Genomic DNA, 15,885 nt, shown 5'->3' on the forward strand with positions numbered 1-15,885 from the left:
GTTCTTGTCCCCGCATATCCTTTCTCCCTCTTCACTGCTGAGCTAATTCTGCCAACAGCATCTACAGTTCATATGGGCCTAATCCAAAATCCACGCAAGTCAAAGTCACACCACTGACTTCAATGGAGTTTGTAAACTTGAGAAAAAAACAGACAGTGACTTTGTTGAGTTAAAGGGCACAATTTGGCTTTTTTGATTCACACAAAACTTTCACTGTAATAAAGGGTGGGCAGGAAAAAGTAATAATAGCTCAAAAAAGGAAAATATTAAAGTTCTCAAAGAAATTAAAGAGGTAAGAAATATTACTGTAGAAGAGCTTAAATCTAGGCATCTCTTATGTCTGAATAATAGAAAGTTTGCACCCTCCCTGAAAGTGTCTGAACCATCAAGACCATACTGTGGCTAGACTGTGACATGCCAGGATGTTAATGAGGGTCAGGCTCTTCCCCTCCTCTGAAATCTGTAGAGTGTGGTGAAGTTGTCACGTATCCTGTGTCAGAATACTAGTTATCCTGTGTCAGAATACTAGTAATGTGAATGAATGGTAAACTTCATCTTGAGAAGCAAGATAGGACTATGCTTAACTGCTTGTTTAGATACATACAGAAGACTAGAATCTTAACAGAAAATCCTAATTCCCTTAAAGTTAATTGGAGTCTTGCCACTGACTTCAGTGTGGCCAGAATTTCATTGACGGGCTTTAATAGGACTGACTATCCAAATAAATAAAGCAAGGGGGATTTGGCTGTCAGTGACCTATGTAAGATCTCACAGTCAGCAATAAAATCCAAAGCGACTAACTCAGAACACTATTCTGAAACCACAAACTTCCTCCCCAAACCCAAAAATACAGGACGTTTTGATAACAGAAGAGCAGTAAGTAGAGGAACAATGAAAGAAATGGAAAGAAACCCTACATATTTAGCCAGTTATTGTCAGAGCTGTAATATCTAGAATTTGGTATCTGTCATCTTTTAACCTCTCTCACATATTACTTTTATTTCATTTAGTTTTCTTGAAGTTTCAATTTTTTTTGGTTCATTTTCTTTTAAGGAAAACAGATGGAGAAGGAAAATAAAGTTTTGAAGTTCAATATAGTTTTAAAATGGCTGTTAACTGTTTAATATCAACAGCAATTTTATCAACTAAAGGCATTTGATGCTTGCTGTTTCAGGTGTTAATTCTTTCTGATGAAACTAAGTTTTATGATTTTACTGATAATTTTTTCTAGTTGAATTCTAGCACAGCTGAGTGTTTGGTCACAGTACCTGAAGGAAAGAAAAATCACCCCACATCTACAACTTTTAGCTCAGGAAGAAATATTTTGGATAATCATGAGTGAAATAGAGGATAACAATGAACATGTTTTTACAAAAAGGGAGTGCTACTAACTTCCTGTAACAAATGTAATATATGCACTACATGTGCGTACATATGCACACATATATGCATGTGAATATATGCATGTAGATCTTCAAAAACAGAATGCACTTTTTGGAGAAGGAAACAAAACACTCTTTTGTTTAAAGACTACATGATTTTCTAACCCTATCGGCTACTGTTACTATACCGAAATTTAGTTAGATGCCTAGTGCTCTTGCTTACGGATCTAATGCAGTATTTTTTGGATTCCTATTCAAACCATCTGTTTTTTTTATTCTAATGTATCATGCCATAATTCCATGTAATTATGGGCACCCAGTCTTCCAAGACAAACAGCTGACACCTGGAGACATGTAAGGAATAACTCATAAGTTAAGGTTAGCTGCCCAACTCTCATTACAGTGACATTTAAAGTATATTCTGTGAAGTTCAAGTTAAACCAAAAACGTTATTCAGTGGTTCTTGGATTCAGAAATAAACATACAATAGGCTAGACAGAGATTGTCAGCCTGTCATTATAATACTGGCTGTTAACAACCACAATTAAGGAAGACTACATATCAATTATTATTTGTCTGGAACATGAACTTCCCTAAGCATGAAAGGAAGTGATGCAGCCTGTATTACTGTCTCCACTCTTCAGCTAATTAGTACTGTTTTTAATGGCTTCATCTGCCCAGGATCAATTGTCTAATGGGGAACAGTTCTCTGTCAGTTAATAAGGTGAGGAACTGTATAATATGATTATGTCTGGCTCCAAAATAGTGCTTCAAACAACACTAAAACAATCATGTGATGGAATAAATAGACTGAAGCAGGACTGCCAGATAATTCTGGAGCAAGCAGAGCGTTCCAGTAAGGGTACAAATATCTGATACAAGAATGTGCAGCACACTGTAAGGAAAGTGTAGGACATTGTCTAGAAATGCTGGAAGTTTAATTAAGAGAAGGACCCAGTGGCAGTATGTGTTTAAACTGGTGTTTAAAGAACATTAGCATAAGGAATGTGAAAGGGAAGGGCTCCATTTCCAAAAATACTTGCTGCAAAAATAAACTGCTTTGTGGTTGTCCTGCTTGGAAGAATGTGCATTTTAAACTTTCCATTCAGAAAATGCCAGCCAGTACTGAAAAGGGTAAAAAGCAGCTTGATGATATATACTCTGTGTGTCTCCAGGCTGCAAAATGCAGTTTATATATACGCACACATACATCATACCTCTGATGCTGCAGGATAATTGGATGTTCTCCTTATGGTCAGCTATAGACAGTTTGGTAGATTATTGCTCATCATGATGGAGGCATTGGACAACTCAGCACTGCTCTGCACAAGGCAAAGCCAGGAGGTACACAAACAGCTGTATGACTTCAGATGACTTCTTTCTACTACAATTGATCACCATTACCCACAGGCTAATTGGCATTGTTCTTGGCATTTACAAAAAAAGATTATGCCAAGCCCCTATAAAAACAAAAAGCAGACTTTGTGGTATAGGAAATAATGAAGCTTTATAATTAAGCAAGCATAGACGTCATTGACTTTCCTGAATTCAGGGTGGAGGGGAGAGCAGTTTGTGAAAGCATTAGTGTAATATCCAAAACATGCTTTTTTTAATTCCAGACCTAATTACCTCATCTGCCTTCTTCAGTAATGTCCAGTTTTTCCTTTGCTGTCCTTTGAATCACTGTTTCCACAAGAGATACAGGCTACACTCCCTGAGAAAGAAAAGAACATAGCCAAGTAACAAAGAGAAAAAAAAGGGGTATATTTAATAGAAGTTCTTTTAACAAAAGAGCTTCTCTCAAACTCTTGAGGTCTGCACCTCTGCACTCAAATCCATTAAAGGAAAATATCTGTAAAGATTTGCCCCTCCTTTCACAGCTGACTTAAACTGTTTGAACATAAATCATACACCTCAACACACAATTGCCTATGCAGTTTTTATGCCCACCATGGTAAGAAATCAGCACTTCAGATCTTTGGATCTCAATAAACCCAGACTTCGCTATGCAAACTGCATTGTAATCCTGTTTGAACCTATTGCCTCTAGAAAGATCATTGATAACAACATTAGGTGTCTAGCCCTTGCCTCTCCTCTGACTGAGCTGGAAGGCCTGTATCTCCCAGAAAACCATTTCAATAATTTGGACAGTAGAAATCCTACCAGTGTTTCAGGGCTCCACAGCTAAAAAGTCTGGTTTCTCACTGCACTGTATTTATACACACAGGGAGATGAAGAGTAGTCCGTCATCACAACATGGAGACCTCTTCTGTTAGACTACTGGGAAAAAAAAAAAAAAGCTTCTTTTTTTCAGAAGTGGTATGTGTATTGTAGTATTGTATACTTGTGCTGGGGAAAAGAAAGGTCACACTGCTTTTCGAAATGCTTAGCTATAATACATTGAAGAGAAATGTTGCTCTTACACAGAGTACTGCAAGGATAGAGCTTAAGCTTTAACCTGTACTGGTCAGAACACATCAAACATAAAAGCATTTCACAAAGACTGTAACAACTCCAAAAAAAAAAAAAAAAAGAGTTGATAATCATTGCTATGGGGCAGCCCTGTGAAGCCCATATTTCTAGAAAGAAGAAGGCATTTGCATTCCTTGAACAGAACAGAATGGAACTGAACAGAACAGAAGAGTCAAAGGTTAAATGTGTGAGAGAAAAAGAACAATTTTTTCTGTCTGAGTTACATCACTCAAGAATGGATATAATTTTCAGCAGATGGACTACCTCATTCTTATTTTTACTTTCTATTTCTGGTTCAACTCACTTCCAACCAGCACTTCAGATTATTGTGGACAAGTGGAATTTGCATCCAAGGAGAGATTTTAGCTGTTGCACATGGGAGTGTCAGTGACCTGCCTACTTCTCTTTTGCTAACTGCCACAGCTTAGAAAAGAGAAAGATCTGGTTGGTACTATCTTAGGTTCCTCTTTAAACTCACTACTGAGGACAATTTTTTGTTTTGTTTTTTTTCCCCCTTAAAATGTGCATTACTGCAAATAGCTACAGCGTGGACAGTCCAGGACTCAGTCAAGGCAGAACTACAGTTACTCAGAGCTCTGTGATGCTATAAAAATATCTCTGATTCTCAGAGATACATTCTGAGATCCATTTCTTACCCATAAATATATGCTTAATCTTCAACAAACAGTGAGGGAGATTTGAAAAAGAGATGTCCTTTTGGAGTGGTAAACAAAGAAGCAGTTTTGAATGGGAAAGAAGGTGGGGAGAAGTGCATTAAGGAGGGGGGAGAAGTTTTAATTGTCTCCATTTTCAAAATGTGCCTTTCCATTGTTGCTGAATATATTTCCTTAAGTAACAGGTAAACTGGGAGGCATCAGCATCAAACATGTTATTTAAAACTGCCTATTGGACAATTTGTTGTTAAAAGAAAATTTATTGTTAAAGTGTGCTTTCTGGGACAAATTAAAGAAGTTTAGTTATCTTGAGGTTCCAGGTACTTTTAAAAGTACATTAATAAATATATGCAGAGGGATTAGGAAACCACCTACTCGTTTTAACAGGATTTATTTTTTCTTATGGAAAGACTTGTTAACCTGATATCTTCTCTCTCATACTCTCTCATATTGCCTTTCAACATTTTAAGAAGTTGGTTAAAAATAAAAAAATAATAATAATAATAATAAAAACAAGAAAGTTAAGATTGACCAGCCATATGACAATATCAGTTAATGATTACATTTTCCTAATGAGATTTATGGATTTAGCTTAGGCAGTTTTCACTTTAAATAGGAAGTGAAAGTATTTTTTATAAGCCCAAAAGATTCATCAACAAAATGTGTGGCAGAAGCACTTGTGCTTTTATTATAGAATAAGGAAGAACATGCTAAATAAATGGATGCACTTTTGTTGAAGGCATTTGAGAGAACATTCCTTCTTCAGAATCAGATTTTGTAATACTGAGCGATTGAACAGAAATTTTGTTTTTCAATACAACAGTGCTTCGCAAATACACAGAGGAAAGGGGTTGTGCTGGGCCAGCAAATGTTAACATGAAAAAATGTACAAGATGTTCTTGCAGAAGAAATTATAAACCATGGACCAGCTTCGAGAAAGGTAAAGCAGCAATCATTTAGGCTAATCTTTTCTGCTGCACTATTGTCCAGGGTATTAAGTGAAACAAGAAGTGTTGTGATTGAAATTCATACAAACTTTTTTTTTTTTCTAAAAGCAAACACAAGAAGAACTTGCTGAAAGTTCATGTCATTTTAATTCAGAGCTATAGCCTCCATTTTGGAGGGGAACCTAAGGATTCTCTCATCTGATGTGGATTCACACTCTTGAGATCTAAACATGACTCCAGCCTATAACCTAATGGTATTTCTGTTGGTATCTTCATGAAAAAAAAAAAAAAAAAAAAGAAAAAAAAAAGGAAAGAGAAAAAAAAGAAAAAAAGAAACATTGCCCTCTGCATAGCTGAGACCAAGAGGAATTCAGCATGTGGCAAAGGCCCCATCTTTAAGAGGAGCAACACAAAACTCAACAGCAACAAAGCAAGGCCCAGGAGCAGGCTCTTCCTCTGGCAGCACAACTGACAGTGACTTAAGCTAGCTCATTAAGAATTTCTTCTTCAAATTATATTATAGGTTAGAAACACATAATGGAAGCTCATGAGGCTTAGTTCCTTCACAGAGCTCCTTCACTGATTGCTGTCAGGAAGGAGTTAACAGGGAAATGAAAGGGCAACACCTATGTTTGAAGGCGGTGCTCGCTTACATATAGAAGACAGCAAATCTTGCTTCTTTTGAGTGCTTTTACTACCCTTAGAGATGAAAAAGACAGTTGGTGTTTACACAGAGTGGAAATCACCAGTATGGAGCAACTATTCTCACATTGACAAGAAGAGAGTTCTGTCTCGGTGGTACCTTCCAGTTGCTGGTATCAACACTTCATAGTGTTCCAGTGACTTACAGATTAATTCTCCGAGGGCGAATCATAAGTTTTTGACAAGTAGTAGGAATGGCTCAGTCCCCCAGAAGAGTGGAAGACAGCATGACTGCCACCCTCCTAACTCTGTATTTGTGATGGGTTCGCCCCAGCTTGCAGACCAATTCCCACCCAGCTGCTTGGTCATTCCTGCCTCCAGCAGAACAGGGAGAGAAAATATGAAGAATGAGAACAAGAAAGCTCATGGGTTGAGATAAAGGCAGAGTGATCACTTACCAATTACTGTCACAGGCAAAAGAGAGTCAACTTGGGGAAAATTAACTCAACTTTTGACATGTAATTTATATACATTTAATTTCTAATTTGGTTATTGAGAAGTAAAAAGACAATGATTAAAACACACAGAAAACGCCTTACCCCCTTCCCAGTCCCAGCTTGACCTTCACTGCCGACTCCTCTCCTGCCCTGCTATCACCGCAGGTTACACCCAGGCCCTTCAGCAAGGTGCCAAGCGGCACATGGGTGGGCGGCGGGGGTAGCTGTCAGTCTGTGGCAGTCTGTCTCTGCTGCTTCTTTCTCCACACACTTTTCCCCTGCTCCAGGGCAGTGCTCCATGAGCTGCAGTGTGGACATCTGCTCTGCCACAGAGCAGCTCCTCCTCATCCTCCTTGTTCTCTGACCTTGGTGTTCCTTCTGCTTCTTCTCACTCTTTTTGTTCCCTCTTTCTCTCTACATCCTGCGCTTTTTGTGCTTTCTTAAATGTGTTTTCTTACAGGTGCCACTAGCCGCTGTGCCTCAGAAGGGGTGGTTGGCCATGGCTGGAACTGGGTGGAACCAGCTGTGTCTGGCATGGAGAAAGCCGTCCTCACAGGGACCTCTCCTCACAGGGACCACCCTGCAGCTGCCACTGCCAACACTGGGACACCGACACCCAGTACAGTGTCACATATTCTACCTGTAAAAGGGATATTGCAGCCCACCTGTGCTGACATGCATGACAAAATCCTCATGAAACTCCCCAAAAGCATGACTGGGCACTACCTGAGCTCCAAGAAAATCCTGAGAAAGTAAACCCCAAAGTAAGGTTTTACATGGGGAAGAAACTGTCCAAGTGGCAAAATGACTGTGTGCAGTTTGTTGGGATCAACAGTTTCATTAACTTGGAACTCATTGCCTTCACTTTCGCTGTTTCACAAAATAGTAGGCTTGTGTTCCTGTATTGCTGAGTGATGTGTGACCCAGGGGATACTCTGGAAGTTGCTTTGCTTGACATGTCCAGAGTCAATAGCTACTGTAGGACACATCCTTCTCTGCTGTGCGCAAAACAGCTGAGTTACACCTTGGTCTGACATACTATTCTTTTAATTCTCCCAGATTTCTGGGAGGAAATGATTATAATCCTCCGTCTTTAGGCCAACCAGAAAATACTTTGTATGCACAGCTTTTTGTTTAGGGATTTTCAATTAAAAATTAGGGACAAGCTGTGAAACCTCCTGACACTAGGCTGATATGCCTTAGCCTTGTCTCCCTCAAATAGTGAAAACATACTCATGAAAGCGTATTGTGCTTCTTCATGATATTTGGGATTTTCTGTATTGTTTCCCACTCTTCACTCTCCACCTCTAAGGAGGCTTCCCTGTTGTGGGTGCTTTTGGTACCAGAATGGTCATTCTTCATTCCTTTCAGAATTCCTTCCAGGAAAAGAGGGCCTTTATGAACAGCATCAATATTCAGAACTTGACAGAATTAAGCAAAGGCCCCAAAGTTTTGTTTGCATTGATTCACTCCAATGGAAAAAAGTATTTTGGATGGTGTCACTCTGCCACCATTTCTCTTTCAATATCTCAGTGAAAATTCCTAAGGTAGGACAGGTTTCTACATGTATTGTAGACTAGCTACTAGAAACGATTTTAAAATCATGATTAGTGGTAATCAAGTCAGTTTAATAATTATGGTCCAATTCAGGAAGGTATTTAGGAAGTGAATCAGTTGAAGGCAGTGGTGTATAAGTACCTAATTCCTATACAGGTGATTAGATGCCTTTTGCTTTCCTTTGCTCACTTGATATAGTCCCTGGCCAGAGCTCAGGCTTCTGTTGAAGGATGTTTCTATGCTAGGCAGCACTTAAACATAATAAATGACATAAGCAAAAAATAAATAGTAAGATATTAAATATTAAGACAAACTTTCTAGGGACTAGGTAGTGAATGACTGAGCACAAATTACCTGGAGGAGCTGAAGAGACTTCAACATTGGAAAATTTATGAACAGATAGGCATCTCTCAGGACTGGTATTGCTGCTGTTGTCCTGGATACAGAGGACAGACAAAGTAACTTTTGCTCTCATGCCTACCAATATACTCCCCTACCATCCTGTTCCATAAGAACGACCCAGCTGGCAATTTTATGTGGTCAGTGGTTTGCAGGTAACTCACAAAACAGAATTACACAAACCAGGGTGTTAACTGCATCTTGTTTACTTTCTACTAATAGTCTCAAACAGAATTACACAAACCAGGGTGTTAACTGCATCTTGTTTACTTTCTACTAATAGTCTCAGCTTGGTCAATATCTTGATCAGTTAGAAAAAACAAGTTTCTCATGTAAAAGCAAAAGTGCTAAACTGCCTGGGAAGGCAAGATAATCTGGATAATCCTAATTATTTTACTTCTATTAACCCTCTGGATATATACTGCTGTTTGATTTGTGTGACAGGATGGAAAAATCATACTTGTCTAATAAATAATTAAGAATATTAATTATTGTCAGGAAGGAAGGAAGGAAGGAAGGAAGGAAGTCTCTCAGTGTCTCTCAACTGTCACAGTATGATTGTAGGTTAGCAGTACTTGAGCCCTGATCCTTTTAACAACGGTTGGCTGCTCCCCCTTTCTCATCTCAAGTGGGTAAGTTGAAAGCCTGCCTCTCTCCCATCCCTCCCTCCTTTGTGTCTGAATGTGCATGGGAATAAAGCGGAGGTGGGGAAGGCTTTCAGCCGTAGCAGTGTGTGCAGGAGGAATGGAACAGCCTGTTGTCAGCAGGAGGCCACGGTGTCTTCCCTGGTGCCAAACACCTCTGAGAATGCTCCCACGATCCTCCTCACTGCTGTCCCCTCCTGAAATCACACTGTCCTCTCCCTCAGGCCCCTTGCCCCACCGTGAGTCTATTTCCAAATGGGATGAACTGAAAACTTTTTAACTCAGTGACGAGGAGCAAACGAGGTTTAGGTTTGATTTAGGTCCTGTTGTTATAGAACTTTTAGGTGGAACAACCAAACTCAGCAAAGACCAAGCCGTGAGTGATCTACACATAGGAACAGCTTCACAAATCTCTCTATAGGTCACTAGCAGTTTAACAACTGCATGCAATTATTTAGATGTATAGTTTATTCCTGCATAATGTATGCAGATCCATTTTCAGCTATTTTGCCCAAATACAAAATAATAGTTTCATGATTACAGCATCATCAGGGGACATCAAAGCACTCCACCAGTATGATTCACATCCCCATTAACGATAATGCACAAGACAAATGTGATTCTTTATTAGGTTAATTCTATTTTGCCCATTTTGCAGATGAGTAAGTGGGAGCACAGAGAGGTTAAGTGATTTGCCCCAGGTCAGAGTGAAATCTGGAAGTAAAAACAATGTGTGAGTATGGCCTAAAAGCCGTATAGATTACAATTAAATAGTGAGGTATTTAATAGTGAAGAAATTCTAAAAACTAGGGCTTCATACCCCACCTAAGTATGGATTTAACAGGTAATCTCAAATTCCTCATAAATTTTAAACTTCCTGTGATCACTAAATAAATCTGGCGAATGGAAAGAAAAACAAGAAAAAACTTTTCTTTGCCTCTCTAAAAAGCAGGTAAGAGAGGAAAAAGCGCTGCTAAAGTTGCAGCAAAGAGAAATGATCTGTCCTAAAATGACACTGCTTTTTTCACAATGCCCTATCTCAAATGTCCTTAAAAAACAAAAGCGATGCAAAGCAATGCTCTGTGGTCTGTAGGGAAGTAAAAGTAAAGGAAAGATTTGTTCTTTAAATAACAAGGTTTAACTGAGCTCCCTTTATTTGACCCATTAATAAGGTGGATTCAATTAACTCAGTTTTAACTTAAGGGTTAGTAACAAATAAATTGTTAATTGCTGCTTCACCAAATAAGAAAGTTTCTAATAAATGCCTGCATAACTAGAAATATTGCAAGAAGTACTATTTTTCTGGAGTAAGAGTACTTTCAAAGCAAGCCTTAAAACACACTGAAAAAAAATATATAGTAAACTAACACCAATATGCAAAAATCCAGATAGCTCATAGTTTTGAAACAACCAATGTTTTCCATATTTGTATTTGGTTTTCCTTTGAGGATGAAAAGCTAAGCCAAGTTTCTATCTTCAGCCATTTAAATGAGCAGAAAGTTTAAATGAGCCCGCATGCTTCATATAACTGTGAAATAGTTAACTGGTCTCAGTTGTTTAGCTTGAAACTGAATTTTTAAAGTTTCAGTCACAAGAGACTGAGCAGTACAGAAACTTCCACTGCTGAATAAAAGTTAGTATTTATGATGCATTAGAAACTGAAAAAATATAGAAGAAACAGGCACTAACTCCTCCTATGTTTAAACTATCTAAAACGTCCCATTAGATCCATAAGAATTTGTCATTAATTGAAGCAAACCTTTTATCATATGGTAGGAAAAAAGTCCTCTGATCAGAAAAAGTCTCTTCTTTTATCCCGTGTTTTAGTGCTGAGAAATGACATGTCCTTTTGCTGATTATGCAGGTGACAGGAAACATAGCACCATATGAAAAAGGTCAAATATACCCCTTGACTTGGGAGTGAGGGAACCTCATTCCCAGCACGCAACCTTTTTTAACGCCATCTTCACTTCCTTTGTTGCCATTTACAAGGAATCAAATTCTGGAATTTCCTGACAGTGTTTTCACATTATTTCTACGTGCATTTTAGTCGTTATCTGTTCAACTGTATTGAGAACTTCTGGCCCTGTATGGTTGCAAAATTAACCACTCGACACATCATTGATGCATTGCTATGGTCGCTAATGCTAGGCAGTTCAGTGCTGCAGACTGAGGGGGTAGAGAGCAGGATTCCTTGGAGTGACATGTTTAAAAGGCTTTGTCTAAATGATTCTTCCAGAAAGCTCAGTCTTCTGTTTGAATAAACATATTCTTTCCCAGAGGGACTGGGTGTCAGCCAGATCTTATCCACACCATGATCAAAAGTTATTCTCTACTGACAAGCCAAGAATCGTCTAGCCAACATTATATATATATATATATATATATATATTAGAATATGAATTTTCAACAAAAAGTCTCCTTGTCAACAAAGGAAGGGCATTTTGTCATGAACTCCCAGAATAATAGTCTCATTCATCAGGAAGTATTGAACAGTTCAGCAATATACTCAGTACAACCATGTTGTTTTTCTTGTATCTCATTTTCATATCTCAGATGAGCTCAGCTTCCTCTGATTCACAAAGCAGGGAGATCTACAAGGAGGCAATGGCTTTTTATATTCCCTTTCTCCCTTAGCTAATCCACTTATTTCAAGGGGGTGCTTATAAAACTGCTCATACAATCTATCCAATATTTTTGTTAGCTTTAGTTTCGCAGCTGAAACAGTAGAGGCTAATAATGTTTTCTAGGTATTCTTGATGTCCATTCAAGCAATGTATGCAAGACTGTGAACCTTCCCATCCCAACATATGTTTATGAATCTGCTTTAAAATTAGTGATGTTATTAAGTTACCTGGCTCAAATTTAAAAGTAAAGTAAATAATCAAGCTCATTACCTTTGAAACTAATGATAGCCCATTTTACCTCCATTTTCCTTCACTAATAATTTCATTGGAATAAAAGTTAGTTGCTAAGTGTAATGTCAACATCAGTTCTAGAAACATTGCTGTTTGAATTATAAGAGTGTTCTATTAAGTTAAAAGAAGGGAACTGATCAAAACTGAAATATGAAGCAATTAGATTACTTTAACATGATATATCTAATAAAATAATTTTATTTAAAGTTCAAAGATAATTTTTAAAAGCAGAAAGCAATTATTCATTACACACTGAAAGATAAAGGCTTACAGACTAATGTGTATTCCTAGCTTTTGCAAGATATATTCTCACTTCTTGCTACTTGATGAATGGGAAAAGGTAATGTATCAGTTATTTGCATTGTTGGAACTATTGAACTATGTTTTCTGATTGAAATTTTTTTACAAGAAGTATACAATTTCTAGAGGAATACCGATTGAAAGGCCCAAATTTTTTGCACGGTATTTAGCTGTAAGCAATAATGCATATTAATTTCTATAATAAGTCAATTGTTGCTTTATGCATTTCAGTACAGAGCTGCAGCTGAGAAAAACTATTGAGTCCACTGTGCAAAGATCCAAATAGATACAATCAGTAACTAAAACAAAATGATGCATGCTGGGGTCAATGCAATCTCATAGTTTGCAGTTAATAAGTTCACTCATTTCATGCTATAACTGAAAGAGAACAGAATACGGCAGCTGATATACCTCACTTGCATTAATGTGCTTGTTGTTTTTTCAACTTAACATTCCAAATATCTGGAGCTACTTCTCTTTGCAGAAAGAACTGTAGAATTTTTAATAATTATTAATTATAAATTATGGTGGTTTATGTTCTTTTTAAAAAATGAAATCAGAAATGTTATTTTTCTAAAAACAGTAACATTAGCTTTTGCAAAATATTATTCACTCCATTTTGGATTTTCAGTAGTATATGACAACTCAAGACACTTCACATCAGACTTTCAGATGAGAATACATATCTATAAATGACATGAGAGTTGTTCAAAATTGTCCCTCCTACTGCAAATAGGATTTGCAAATACTGCAAACAAATTTCCAGACATTTCTCTCAATCTATGCTGGGTTTATACTAATATTATGAACCCTAAGGATTTTGCCATTTAAATGACTATATATACTTATATATGTATAAATATAAATTAGACATTTCACAAACATATCGCAAAATTTCTATTCCCCACTGAAAGCCATGCAAGAACTTGTTACTGTCACAGATGGAACCTGGAAATACCCTGTTGTCTTCTCTTTTGTCTTCTCTTTTCTTTATTGATTGATTGGACAAGGAATTTGGACAGGTTCTTACACTCTTTTCATAATCAGTTCTTTTTTACTTTAATGCACATAATGCTATTATTATTAGCTATTATTAGCTTTAATGCTAATGCTATATGCTATTATTAGTTTTAATGCTAATACACAACCAGAAGAACCAAATATTCACTTTCATTAAGCCTTTTAGGTCAGATTTTATGGCAAATGCAAAACAGCTTTCTGAAGTTGTTTTTGTCTACACCAACTGAGAATTTGGTCTGAAATGTTTAGTGAAAGCACTATTTACAACTTGGTTCAGAATCTTACGCACTCTTGGCAGCTCTCCATTTGAAAAAAAAAAAAAAAAAACAACAACAACAAAAAAACACCACCTTTTGCTAGTGGATTTACTGAGATGTAGAAAACCTGAACGTAAGGTAAATGGGGAAAATGGGTTATGAATACAAACAAGAAGAGCCAAGCCATTCTCATTTTTCTCCAACAGCATAAACCAGTTAACAGTTGTTGTTAACAAATAATAGGCACTTGGTTGGTCTTTGCAAGATCTCTAAACCTGGGATTACATATGAATTCATAAGAAAACAAGATGCAGAGTATGATATTCAGGGTCAAACAGTTGTGTTTACTTTCTCTGTTATACCTAAGTTGGAAACATTATCATATTTGGGCTTATTAAAAAATGTTTAGAAGCCTCCTGTCTTCAAACAAAAGTGCACAGATATTCAACTCAGTTATATAGGTATCATTGAATCTGAATTTGTTATACTAATGTCAACATATATTTCATAAAAATCACTTTGAATTAATATTTAAATGCTTATGTACCCCCATTACACTGAAAAAAAATATATTAAAACATTATTCTACTTTATATGACAGCACTATATATAACAATAATACAACTAACATGCAAGTATCAAAGAACCTTTTTGTAAGGTTTTCCTCACCACAGTTATTTATGCTTGCAACAAGTTATGAGACCACATTGTTAAAAGTATCATATGGTCCCTGTTTAATTCCTAGAGAAACCTGTCAGAGGTAAAAGATGTGCTACAAAAGGGATAAAAAATAAAGAACATGTCTATTATCAATTTAATGATAGGACAGACGTTCTCTTCAAAGTTTTTCCTGTTACGAAGCCTCACCAGTGAATAAAAGTATCTAATGTATTATTCAGATAAAGGCCTCTGAACCTTAGACAGAAGGAAATCCATACTGCCTTACATTGCTTTATTAAGTCTATATTAAGGGCTCCATTACTTTAAAGATACTGTTTAAGTAACATTAAGGCTATGACCCAAACTGACAAAAGTAAGGAAATACAGATAACTGAATTTCCATCTTTAAAATATGCTGCTGTGGGGAAGAAAAAGGAACAATGGAGTATGAGACTTAGCTTCTCATCTTGGGCTGAGAGAAATATTTGGGAAAAGAAAAAAAAAAAAAAAAGAAGAAGAAGAAGAAGAAAACCTGCCTGACTCTTTGCTTGGCACTCAACTGAATACAAATAAAAATTGCTTAAAATCTGGCTATCTTCCTGTCACCTCACACCATGGGTCACTTGTAGATCTAGGAGCAAGTTTTCAAGTTGTTATAGGAATGCCAGACAATTCTTTACTGCTCTGCAACAGCAACAGTTAGAATAAAGGACCCAATTACTGCTTTCAGGGCCATATGTAAAAGAGTGCTCAAGGGTTTTCACATGTTCCCTGCCCATGTATGTACTGTGAAATCTCCAGAGAGTAAAAGATCTCTCTCTATCTTCTTTTTCCTTTTACACTGGGGGAATGTGAGAAGGAGGATATAAAGGGAGAATCAGATCACTGACAACAAGAGCAATAGTTTGCAAAGTGGCCATCACTATACAGGAATAGAGAACACTATCAGCCAGCTATTTCTCACCTGTAGCTCTTAGCCCAGAGTTAAAATTAATTCGTCTTTTTACCAGGTCACTATTATATTGTATGAATTCAACTGAAATTCCGCAAGTAATAAGTAAACTAGAAATATCTGCCTAAATCTTGCTTTTCAAGGGTGGTATTAAATTTAACTGAAATTGTATAACCCAATTGTACAATTATACAATTGTATAACTTGTATATATTGTGTAATTGTCTCATCTCACTTGAATGCCTGAAACTCTCACTTGAATGCCTGAAATCTCTGTCCCTGCCCGTGATGGGGAGTGGTGGAATTAGTTGATCTTTAAGGTCCCTTCCAACCCAAACCATTCTATGATTCTGTGATTCTCTCTCGGCTGTTGAAGACACTGATATAGACCTAAATCAGTATTTTAGCATGTATTTAAAAACTTTGATAACAGACAGAGTATTTAAATGCTTGTGGCTAGGAATGTCTTTAAATCTGTCAGTAGTCAAACATGGTTTAGCCATGAACTTCAGCTTTATTCTTGTGGTCTCATTTTTGCATTGGCATAGCATTCTGCCTTCAATT

The 15,885-nt window shown here is 37.1% G+C and overlaps 1 long non-coding RNA gene across 1 annotated transcript in view; it reads right to left on the bottom strand.

The window, feature by feature from the left end:
• The window catches only part of LOC121064506, a 95,098-nt gene that overhangs the window by 7,728 nt on the left and 71,485 nt on the right, over nt 1–15,885 (bottom strand). The window contains exon 3 of the long non-coding RNA XR_005816528.1: nt 3,012–3,096. This is a non-coding gene — a long non-coding RNA (uncharacterized LOC121064506). The remainder of the gene's footprint in view (nt 1–3,011; nt 3,097–15,885) is intronic.

The sequence above is a fragment of the Cygnus olor genome, chromosome 2, assembly GCF_009769625.2.
Source record: "Cygnus olor isolate bCygOlo1 chromosome 2, bCygOlo1.pri.v2, whole genome shotgun sequence".
In the NCBI taxonomy this organism is placed as follows: domain Eukaryota; kingdom Metazoa; phylum Chordata; class Aves; order Anseriformes; family Anatidae; genus Cygnus; species Cygnus olor.